Genomic DNA, 12,711 nt, shown 5'->3' with positions numbered 1-12,711 from the left:
TTCTTTGAGATGGCGGGCCAGAACAACTTGAAACCAGGCAGTCGCAGACGGAGGTGGCACGTTGGATGTGTCACATAGTGTCCTCTCGGCACTACGGAAGGTTTCAGTAGACAGGAATCACTATAAGAACAGCTGGCCTAAGTCATCCGAGGGCTACTTCAATCAAAACAGACCGATGTCTGCTTCCCTCTAACAGCAAGACAGAACCCTACGATGTTCTGTCATAAGCTGCCTCTTGAGGTTGCTGTGGCCACAGGAGAAGACACTTCCAATTGGACTATGTCAAGAAGACTCGATTCAGATGGACTCTACGCAAGGAAGTCACTGGTTTCTATCCCATTAAATCCAAACCACTGCACCGCTTGTTGAAACTGGTGCCATGAACATGTGACTTGTATCTCTGACAGATGGGGTAAAATTCTGTTCTCCGATGAGTTCCGTTTTAGCCTACAGATCCTACACGTTATTTCATCTGGAGACAACGAGGAATGCAGTACCATCCCTCAAACATCAGAGAAAGGGACACTTACGGTGGACGGAATAATGATCAATGGCCTCATCCCTCTTCATATTTTTTGATAGGGGAACCTACTGAGCCATTTCTGCAAGGAATTGAACTGTTATGTCACTATGGACGAAACATTGGTGCACCAAAAGTGGATCGTGCCATAAAGTGTACTGACTTAAGGGGGGACTGTGTTGGAAAAAAAAAAAAAATAAAGGGTTTTCTTGCATTCCTTATGTGAGAGGGTAGAAACTTTTCAACCTCCCCTCGTATGTATGTGTATCATTTTCTCACGATCTCTCTCTCGTTGCCTGTATTGTTGTTGTCTTCCCTCTATTTTCTCCCAGTCCTACAGTTCCTTTTTCTTCCCTGTGTCTCAATCTCCCTCCTCAAATGTTCCCCGAATATTTATCTGAGCACCCGTCCGCGTTTCTTCCCTCACTGGCGAAGTTAACAAACGCTGATGAAGATTACAGCGAAACGGACTGTTGGCATTTAGTAATTAAAACACTACGTACTCGTCACAGTAACGCACTCAGACAAATTAATCATGGCCAGAGTCCTCTGATGGTCAAACTCAAGGTCGAATTGGCTCACCACTCATTCAACTCACCCACTGCCCACAACAAAAATTAATTTGCAACTACTGTACACGCGTAGTAAAAAGTTACGAGATGCCCAATAAATATTTTTCTCTTAACTACTCGTATAAAGAATTAGTGGGAGGGACAACAGGGAACAAAATAACCGCGCAGTCGATTCCAATAACATCAAATTACTTAACACCAATGACGTTGCATTCTCAACTCTAATTTCAAACCGTTGGTTTTTGTCAACGTCAAATTTAAAAAATAAAAAACCTTTCGAATTAGTGATGCGTCTATCTCTCTGTTTTCATTTCCTCGTTCGTTCGTTCGTTCCATTTCTCGAGGCAGCTTGTTTGTTTTGTTTATTAGCCAAACAATTAAACAGCTACATTAATCCAACCTTGCTTTCAGTAAAGACCTTGGAGACATATTTACTTCCCATCAAGGTCGCTGGATGTGCCACCACCACGTATTCGAATCTATGACGTAGCGAGCATATATAACGCGTTAGCTTCATCCTTTGCGTGCGCATGTATTACATCATGTACATATGTGCATGTGTCAACAGGGGTGTACGATTGCTGTCAAAGCTGTTTTAAATAAACTTTGTTTATAATCCTTTTCGTAGGCTACACCGGATGGATGGTTTGCGCAATACTGCGTACCTCTCTTTGCGACCGAAACCGGTAAATAAAAGTCCTTAAATTATCGTGTTCGAATCGAGATGGTGGCGAGGCCATGTGGGTTTACCCTTAATCGGAAATAATTGATAGAAATCTATTTTTGTCCTCCCGAGACGATGTTATACGCTTTGTGCCATCGAAGAATGTTTCTTTGAAGATTTGCGTGTGACGTAGACTTCCTGGAAAGGGACTAGTGGCACGTGAGAGAGGGGGGGAGGGGTGGAAGGGTGATAAGATGAAGAATAATATGTTTATAGGTAGGTTAATATGCGCACTTAGTGATAAAGGGGTGTCCGACAGAGCGTTGGCGCTATTATGATGGAATTTACTAGCAAGTTCAATTGAAGACAAAAAGGAAGTATGTGTTTATAGAGTTACGTGTGTAGATAGGCCGTGATTTGGACCTTCATTTTTGAGGCCCCTTGGAATTTTAAGATGTGTTTCCACTGCGATTTTACTCACTTCATTCACTTACTTGCTCTTGATTGTCAGGAGGATGCTTTGATTTGTGAATGGGCCCCGTTAACAACGTTAAGTGATTAACGACATTGACGCAAGTGATGTTATGAATGAGCACAGCTATCCACTGCCAAATTACTCCTTTTGTCTTTCTAACTGCATAATATTTGTTTCTACGAAACCTTAAAGAAGTGGAGTAAGTATCGGACCACTGCAAGCATCCGATTGTTGACTACACCGAATAAGTACACATACCCTCTGCTAATTGCCCAATGATGCTGAAGTACACATGCGTTTTCTAGGTTACAATGTTCTGAAGGCGCCATGCACTTGCGCAACATTACATTTTAACTTTTAGAATGTTTTCCCATCCTCCTCTTTTGTATTTCGCAATTTGTAAATGGACTACTCAATCAGTTGCAATATTTATTAAATACACAATGTTCAGTATTAGACTACACATACGCCTTTGTCGATTGTAATATTTATTGTTTAACGTACCCATACTCCATTGCTAGTTGCAATCTTTATTTTAGAATACACATACTCTGTTGCTAGTTGCAATCTATTTTACAATACCATATATTTTAAACATCCAGAAAAAAAGGGGAAGGTGGATTCAGTCAAGATTGTTGAGACCCGCTTTGGACAAGTACAGCCAGTGCGCCTCTTCCCACTGGTAATACTTGGACAAACTGGATGGAGAAAATTTTGTGAAACTCAAGCCGTTGGCTTTAACTTTTCTAAGGCTTTTTGTGGTATTTCGCATAAAGGTCTTCTAAACATTCCCGTCTTACGGATTGTGGACTGTTTTCAGCAATTGTATATCCAATTTTGTCACCGACTGCTCATTGAGGGTGATGGTAGATGGCTGTGTCTTTTCTCCTATTTTTTTCCTCTTCTGTATTAGTATTAGTAAGGCCGAACGATGCAAGAAAGCGAACTTTTTATGAACAAGACATAAATAAATAAAATAATAAAAATTCAAATAAAACGTATAATTTTCATACCATTCCCATAAGGTAAATCATCCAACTCTGTTTTATACTTATCCGGGATCACTGTCCCCATTACGTTGGGAGACAACTTATTCTACTGTTCGACAACCCACTGTCTCCAGGTGAACTTCATGAGATCCAATCTTCTGTTCTTCGCTGAGATTTTATATTGCTGTCTGGTTCGTGCCTCATTTACAAGGGAGAACAGACCTTCCTCATTCATTTCACTTAATCTCCGTATGCACTTTGACGTGGCGCATTATGACCCTAGTCAGTTTTTCGCTATTAAAGCCTAAACCACAATAAGTCAAACCAAACCAAACCTTATACACTTCAATCAGATCGCTCAGTTAGATGTCTGGTGGTCAAACTTTGCAGTGCACGCAGTCTTTAAGCATTTTCTCTATGTGCACAGCCTTGTATTCCTTACCAATCTGGTCACCCATCTCTGAACCCTCTCCAGACCTGAATAAAATATTCCAAAATATGGTCTAACCATAGCCTTGTAAAGAAGGATACCGACGTCCCTCTTTCTCTCTACCAGAAAAGACCCTATAAATCATAGACAAGGCTCTATTTGACGTCCTAGCCGCCTATTTACATTGGATACTATTAATAACCTTCTTCCACCAACTGGAAATCCTATCCATAGTTTTGCTGATGAGAGCACACTGCATTGCACCTTCCAGTTTGAGAAACCTTGCCATGTACAAGCAACTTCAACTTTTTGTATTTCCAACAACCAGGTAATTCTCCAGTGGGGCTATGATAACTTACTTGATTTCAATCCTTTTAGAGCTCAGTCCTGTCTTATTTCTCACAAAAAAAGAGTTCACTATTCCTACGCTCTGCTTCGATGACACAGATTTCTAGACAAGATCACATATCTGTATTTAGAAATTAACCTGACTACTAATCTCTCTTAGCATAGGCACATCACAAATATTGCTACCTCTGCATCCAAAAAAACTGGGGTTTCTCTTTCCTACCATTGATGTATTGTTCTTACATCTAGGGTAGTTCCACCAAAACCTCTCTCAATCTTCTAAACTCCATTCACAAGAGGGCAGTCAGTTTAATGAATATTCCATCTATTTAGAAATCTCTCCACTCTCTGTCTCATAGACGTTCAATTTCTGCTTCTTGTCTTTTCTGTAGATACTTCCATGGGAACTAGTCTTCTAAATTGCCATCTTTAAAATTGCCATCCGTGCGGACTGATATGGAAGATAGTGGGAGAACAAAATAAATAAAAATCTATCAGAACGCAGAACCAACTTTTCTTCTTCCTCATTCCTTCAACTTCTATTTTCTGGACCAATCTTCTTTCACGTGTATTTCCCCAAAATTACAATCCACAGAAATTCAAGTCGAATATCGAAAAGTACATTCTGTCATGCATGGGTAATGAGTATAAGATTCTAATACTTTTGGAATTTTATTTTAGAATATGGAAAATCTGTTGCCGATTGCAATTTTTACTTTAGAATAATATAACGTAATTGGTAAAGTACCTGCCCGGCAACCCAAGGTCGCGGGTTCGATTCCCGCCTCGGGCTTGGATCAAAGTACTGCAAAAACCTTGGGAGGTGCAATATGGCCATAGAAGCCGATGCGCCAACAACTACCAAATCAAAAAAAAAAAAAAAAAAAAAAAAAAAAATAACGTAATCGATTGCAATCTGTCTTTTATAATGTACATAATCTATTGTTGATTGCAATCTTTATGTGTACATGTACTCTGTTTCTAGTTGCAATCTTTAGAATACGCGTAAATGTATTTCCGGTTGCAACGATTATTTTAGAGTGCACTTTAATCGATAAGATTTGCCTTAATGCTAGTTGACATCACCACACTGAAGCTTGGATATGCGCGATTTCCTCAATAAAAAATTTCCTAACGGGTCACCCGGATGGTCCCATTCCATAGCCTCATCTTTTCCGGATATCACATCTAAGGATTTCTTTGTATGGAGCTACGTAAAGGATAATTTCATTGTATTCAGCAGAGACATGGACATTAAACAAAACCAACTTGAAAAAACTAGAGGCGTTTGAAATGTGTTGCTGGAGGATAATGGAAAAGACTAACTGGACAGGAAAAAATGATCAGTAAAGTGGTTTTACAACGTGTAGGAGGAGAAAGAGAATTGCTAAGCAGAATCAGAGGACAACTGCTATAATGGATCGGACACACCATGAGGCATAAAGAGATGTTACTGGACGTGCTGGAAGACAAAATACCGGGAAAAAGAAAACAAGGAAGACCAAGAAACACCATAAATACAATCCTGAAGGAAACTGGGCTTCGGACCTAGAAGATGTGAATAAGAGGAAACCCGGTCGAAAGACTGATACATTGAAGAAGAAGAACGTATAGGACAAGGTACATGCAAGTGCATCACCACACTGGAGCTTGCATGTGCGCGATTTCCTCAATAAAAAATTTCCTAACCGATGGATCCAGCGGGATGGTTCCATTCCATGGTTTCCTCGTTTTTCGGATATCACACCTATGGATTGATTTATGTGGGGCTACGTAAAGGACAAGGAGCATGCAAAAAGGTTAACGTCATAGAGTTAAAAGACTGGATTGAACAAGCAGTGATTTTTGCACTTCTCAAAAGATGCTTGGAATGAATTCTGCTACTGTCTTCACATTCTACGTTCTACCAGAGGTGCCCATGTGGAGGTTAGATTAGGTTTAACACGAGGTTCCTTGAGTTGCTTTAAGTGCAGCAATGGTTTTACAATAAAATAAATAAATTTTCTCTTTATACTCTGGGACAACCACACGGTCAGGGGAGCTCACAAAATAGAGAAAATAAGAAACAGCACCGTATTTAGCAGTCACCGACTTGAACCCAGGTTATTCAAGGCACGTACCTATTACAATAAAATTTTAATCGAGCTTTATTGAGATGAATAATTTAAAGAAACCCTGTGCTTCTGTAGAAAATTATCTTAAATTGTATTAAATAAATATTAATACATCGATGACATCTGAGCAATTTAAAGATAATTACTGCGTTTTATGTTTCAGGGAAAAAATGTCAAGATGCTAACTGAAGTGAGTCAAAAGTGGAAACAGAAGAAAAAATAAATTAAAAGAAACGAAAGATTTACAGATACAGTAAGTAGTAACGTGTACAAAAAGTTCTTTTAAAATTTAATACTCTTCTGTTTGTTCGAGTGCACCAGTTTGAAAAAGGAAATGCATCGTGGTGGGGAAATTTAAGTAGATATTGTTTAGTTTTTCTAACACGAGGTATTTATCTAAAAAAGTGGATGTTGCTCGTACCCTTTGTGTACCTTCTTTGCGCAGACACTCCTAGGGTGTCCACTCGGAGTCGCGAGCTGTGAACTATAAGGTACATCGCACACTTTGTCGCCTGCTTCCGCATCTTTTACATAGTCGATAAGCGTGTTAGGGTTTATTCAGCAGGGAGTGAAATGTGGACTATATATAGTAACTATGCCAGACAACTTTACTCAGAAAAATCCAAGAATACCCATCACCACATCTCTCGCATCAAAATGCTCCTGCACCCCCCTCCCCCAACTTGTAAAAAAAAAAAAAAAAAAAATCTTTATTTACGTTCTCTCTCTCTCTCTCTCTCTTTCTCTCTCTCTATTGCCAGCCTGTCGTCCTACGATAAAAAGCGGCCCCCGTTGGAGAAATGAGCCGGATTAGCACCACCGCGCCACCTTGTGACTCTCGAGACTGCTCAGCTCGAGCGAATCAGATTCATTAAAATGATAATGGTGGCATTAAAATTGGAAACGCTCTCTCCTTCGCTCTCTCTTGGGGCACGACTATCTCGCAGTTAGACTGTCAACTGAGGGATAATGGGCCGAGTCGATTCTGCGCGCTAGGGAAGGAAGGAATTATAGATGGAGGGGGGGAAGGGAGGAAAAGAAGTTGGGATAAATGTGTGTGTGTGTGTGCGCGCGTCAGGGGAAGAAGAGGAGGAGGAGGAAGGGGGGTAGGAATGAAAGACGGAAAGGCGCGTTTTGTGCAGCCACCGAACGGTGCATGGAGGGGTAGGCCACCCTATAGCACGAGACAACAAGCCACCTGGCTCGCGGGAGAAGTACGGCTGTTTTCTGGCGGGTTCGGCGATAGCTGTCGAAGGCCGGTGCTCGTGGGAAATGGTGCTCCCTACAAGATGACGACTCCGCCGTCGCCGACGACGACGACGACGTCTGGTAGTTGCGCAAGTCTCGGTAGTTGGCCTACGGCAGACTGAGTGACCTACATCGGGCCCCCTCCGCTGAGGAACCGACCCTGTACGGAAGGGGCCCTGAGGAAGGGGCCGGCAGACGACCGTGACCGTGACGGAACTGTCGACGGAGCTGAAGGACGAACGGGAGTAACGCGGGAGAGTGCAGGTGAGGATTGTAGACGGCGACAGGGTGGGTAAAACGGGAAGGGGGAAGAAACCATAAAAAAAATTTCTTCGTAAGAGTTTTTAAAGAAATACTGCTCATTAATTAGCGGGTGATGTAGAAAGGGTGTTTAGGTGCCTCTGCCCCGCTATAAAAAGGGGATGAAAAGGTTTTCAGGGGAAGTGGTGGTTGGGGGGGTTGAGAAAATAAAATAAGTTTTATACCGAGGCGGGGCAAAACGTGGGAATGGTAAGCAGACCGCGTATGGATGAGGAGGCGGTCTAGAGCCGTTAGTTCGCCTTCTCCTCCTTTCTAGTTTTCTTATGTTGTTCTTTCTCCCAATCCCCCAAGTGTTCCCCCTTTTTGGGTTAACTGTAATTTCTTGTAACGAGACACATGACGAATGCTCTTAGAGAAAGTGCACCATCTGTTTGTGAGAGTGTTATCGCGAGAATTAGAACAATCAAATTGAAGTTTAAAAAAATAATAATAATAAAATCTTTTTATTGTGGGGTGAAGTGAATATTCTGCGAGTTAACTATTCATTACTCGGTACACTTTAATTAAAAAATATTGGATAGCTGTAAGAATGCATAAATATAGCTGTATTATTGAAATAGAAAAATAAACATTTTTTATTTATTAATTTAAATAAAATGGACTTTGTTTGTTCTTTGTTGTGGGGTGTTCCCCTTTATGGTTAAATTACGCCAGTAATTTAACCATAACGGGGAACATAATAAGCATATATGAAGCTGATTGTTACTTTTATTAGATGTATCCAAAGAGTTAAGACTCTCATCGAGTTAAGAATCCAACAGAGAAGTTGGATACAACTGATTGGCTACGAGGACATCGACAGAGATCAGCATTGGTATATTTTGAGAATTGAACATTATAGATTTTTTCTTTTGACTCCACATAATTTTTGAGGTCCAATAGTATTCGCGTTATTGAGTTTGTGTAGTCCAGTCGTGCGTGGAGCGTTTAAATAGCTGAGGTTACATTTTTTTTAAAATTAAAAAAAAAAATTATTATTAAATTGACATTTTATTTAAAAGGCATGCGGCTCTGGTTTGCCACTTAGTATCGCACGCAATGTTGTCAGAGCAACCGAATTACCCAACTTGAAACCATCATTCAAGTTGTTTCTGTTTTAAACATAGTCTTTCTCTCTTTCATTTTTTCTTTCTTTCTTTCAATGTCCATAAAATATTTTTCGTATTCTGCTCTCGTACAGAAGTTCCTCTCATTTCTGGGCTTATATTATTCTATATTTCATTGCGGTGTGTGTGTACGCATATGCAGATATCTGAGCAAATCTTGTGTCTTCCCCTCCTCACTCTTGTTTGTCTGTAAGTGATGTTTGGAGGACAGTTGATCCGGATGTTGTGTTGCCTGGCAACAACGACACTGTGAGAAAAAGTGTACGATTGGCGTCACCGCGATAATGTACGGGGCATTTCCTTGTTAACCTCAACGGCGAAGCGATGAGATAATGGTCCGGTACAGACAGAACGCTGATCATTGGGGACAGCTGGAGGGTGGAGTCTGTGAGGAGGAAGAAGCAATTGGGGATGCACGGAGGAGGGGGGGAAAGAAAGAGACTAAATTTTTAGAACCGGTATACCGTTACTGGCTTGGGGCATTCTGCTTTCGTAGAATCCATACACACATTCCGTCTGATAGACGTCAGAATACGGACGCTACGAATAGTTTCTTTACAGATGCCCCGTTTATGTAATATGAAGCTACCAGAAAGGGGGTGGAGCCAGGACACGCGATTATCTGAGCTAGATAGCAGCAACTTGATCTCAAACTGGTGGTACCATCAATAGTTGCTTGTGTACAAGTTTGCAGATTTGGCGGGGGGTGGAGGAATTATCTTTTTTTTTCTTTCAAAATATAATTAAGATATTTGATGTTCATATTTTTCCTTTACGTGTTAAACATTTCATTGTCTTCGCGGATGGATCTAATGGCTTTTAGAATAACGAATGTTTCACCAGGAATACTAGTGTTCGTTTAGTCCACGTGGCTCATCCAAACCCCAACTTTTATCGTCAACCGGCGAAACATGTTCCACAGGCGCGCAAAGAAAAGTAGGTCAATCGGGACACCTCACAGCTTTTCCAAGCCTACAGTTGTAGGCACGGCTTTATTATTTTTCAGGTGGCGTCTATTGGGCGTTTTTTTTTTTTTTTTGACTTCTATCTTTCTCTTTACCTCCTCTCCTCTCCCCTACCATCTCTTTATTACAGACAGTTCCCCTTTTCTAACTGTAATATAATGTCGAGGGCGTGTTTATTGATTAAATCATGATTTGAATTTGGGATGAGGTACAATAAAAGATCCTGGCTCATTTAGGAACTTCGTTGAATCACTTCTTTTGGACCTTATCAGCGCTGTATTGGAAAATGATATTGAGATAAAGAGAAATGGTCCTGAGAATTGAAGCGATTTTTACGCATTTCTCATTAAAGTTCAGTTTTTCAGTAGAAGAAAAACAGGAGTAAACAGAGAAAGAAAAATCTCACAACTACAGATGGCTAGATTGTGGGGTCAGAAACTATCACTGCTCTCAACTGGCTGTTGTTGTAGGGGCTTAGGAGCATTAACGACCAAGGCCATATTGATCCGTGTATATTGTCTGTAAATTGCGTGTGTTCTGAGGTCGATTTTCTTTTTGCTGGATGAAAATCCCGAGTTTCCTGGAAGAAAAACCATGCTACATGAGACCGATTGACTCAGATACCTTGTGAAAAAGACCGTAAAAATTCTTCAAGTCATCGACGGGATTCGAACTCAGGTCTTTTCCACGGTTTGGAGATGGCCTCGACTAGTACAGAGATGATTCACTGCACCAACCTGTTATCTATCCTTCACAGATTTCGAAATGAAAGGCCACAACGGTTTGTTACCAACTCTACAGACTCGATTCTTTATCTTCTACCTAACCAAGGTATTGTGCACCCAAAAATAGGAAATATCAGCTTCGTGGTCCATTCCCTGGACAAGTTCAATAATATTGAACTTGTCCAGGGAATGTTATTCGTCACAGATTCTGAAATAAAAGACCACGATGGTTTGTTGCTAACTGTAGAGACTCGATTCTTTGTCTTCTACCTATCCAAGGTATTCTGCACAGATAAACAGGAAATATCAGCTGTGCAAAGTGCTCGTAAGTGGCGCTTCAAATTGAACCATCTTGATAGGCAAATATAAATAAGGAAGAAGGAAAACTGAGAGAAAATGTAAAAGAGATGGGGGGGGAGGAAACGAAGGTCATGGTATACTCTCTAAACCCAACGTATGATCTTATTGCTTAAACGTGTTATATAACGCTATTGTTTTCATTTTAATGTAAAGAAAAAAAGTATTTAGTACGAGTTTATCAACTTGAGAAGTTTTAGAGCGCATCTTACAGATTGACACTTAGTATCTAGACTCAATTATAAGATGCTTAAGATTAAGAAGGCTCAGAGTCGTTAGCTAACGTCTGTACATACGATTTGTTTCGTCGCACGCTGGAAAATCTTGTTTAAACCACTTAAAATTAATCTGAATGTTGCGTCATTTTAAAGGTACATGTGGTGCCATCTGCCGGGGCTTAAATCAACATAGTTGATAATCGGTCCCAAACGGATATCATACATTGCTAGCTCGTAGTTTTATCAATGGGACACTGAGGTTAGCTGTAAGTTGAATTTGTTTCTTCTGCTCACTTTTTTTTTACCACTTATTCCGAGTTGTTTACGATTTTGTTGTATTTATCTAATCTAGCGTCCATCTTGTTTGTATACAAACAAGATGGATGCTAGTTTGTTGATTTATAATTGCTGTATGCAGACGATAGTGTTGTTTTAAACAGTAAACAGACGGATGGTAGAGATCTAACTCACGTTTGGACAGTTTAGAATATCTCTTTTGAATTCTTGGTTAGCTGAATGAGTGCTGATGGATATTAATTGGATAATGAGTAGAAGGGTTCCCCTTAATGATATTTCACTAATTATTTATTAACTTCGACCTGCCCTTCATTTAGTATTGTCCCTCCACTTCTCTTTTTATTAGTTACTTCTTCAGAATCCGTTAGGTGGCAGCAGCAGCATCTGTAGTCGTGGAAAACCACCGTCTTCATACTGAGAGTGACGCTTGGACCCGCCAGATGGCTTTGTTTACTGAAACGCCTGCGATGCAAGAACAAGCTCCCTTTAGGGCCCCCACTCTCGCCGCCCTTTCCCAGCTCCTCAGTCCCGCGTTCACAAACAATGCCCAGATGGACGCTTATTGACTGTTTACAGAAGTACCCGGGTCATACCACTTCGACATCTCCCGCCTATTGCACGCAAAGACCTACCCTACCGTATTAAGGGACACGATCAGGGGTGGGGAAGTGTAACTCGGAGAGGGGCAGTGATTGTAATCCTGTTTTGCTCTCTCTCTTTCTCACCCTCCCGGATTTTATTCATTTCTTTCGTATTCTTTGATTTCTTGCACTCGTTGCCAAGTAAGTACATACTTGTATATTAATAAATACTATTAAAAGTAAGTTACTCTTGGCTTGCTTCAGAGTTATTTGCTAAGAGTAGAACAGAGACGATATTGTTGGCAGCCATTACTTGCTAGGTAATGAAAGCTATGTTGCTCGTAAAAAAAGAGGGGGAAACGCTATTGGTGGAGGGGAAATTGAGTGGACTAGCGACACCCCAGAGCAGACTTGTCCTCCATCTTCCTCCCACAGTTTCACTAATGCTGGAAATATGTTTAAAATATATCGAACAACTTTAATCTTGTCTGTATTTTCGATAAACAGTCTGAATGTTTTCTCTAACTCTTTAAAAATCCTGGCAAAAAGCAACAAAGATTGGATGTTCGTGGAAGAGAATATTAATTATTGTCAAAAGTACTTAAAAGTTCTAAATATAATACCACGGGGGGTGATTGAACGTTTCTGTAAGTGAGAAATATACCGAAGAAAAGCGACAGAATAAAGAATGATTTTCGCAAGGGAGATATTTGATACTAAGGGGGTCACGGATGTGGAGAAGAGTGAGGGAGAATATTTGGAGACGCAGTTGGCAAAACAT

The 12,711-nt window shown here is 40.6% G+C and overlaps 1 protein-coding gene across 6 annotated transcripts in view; it reads left to right on the top strand.

Moving 5' to 3' along the window:
• LOC150090338 (forkhead box protein P4-like) overlaps positions 1–12,711 on the top strand; it is a 482,373-nt gene that overhangs the window by 106,381 nt on the left and 363,281 nt on the right. For 4 of the 6 annotated variants that reach the window (XM_090389816.1, XM_090389817.1, XM_090389811.1 and 1 more), the window contains one exon: positions 6,276–6,365. The gene's annotated coding sequence lies outside the window, so the exon portion shown is untranslated. Of the gene's footprint in view, positions 1–6,275; positions 6,366–7,522; positions 7,625–12,064; positions 12,132–12,711 lie in introns of those variants that run through there. The other 2 variants (XM_090389813.1, XM_090389814.1) reach the window with 2 other exon arrangements.

The sequence above is a fragment of the Mastigoproctus giganteus genome, chromosome 2, assembly GCF_048544385.1.
Source record: "Mastigoproctus giganteus isolate SK-2022 chromosome 2, ASM4854438v1, whole genome shotgun sequence".
Taxonomy (NCBI): Eukaryota; Metazoa; Arthropoda; class Arachnida; order Uropygi; family Thelyphonidae; genus Mastigoproctus; species Mastigoproctus giganteus.
The sequence above is the reverse complement of the archived record's forward strand: the minus strand, read 5'-3'. Positions and strand labels throughout refer to the sequence as shown.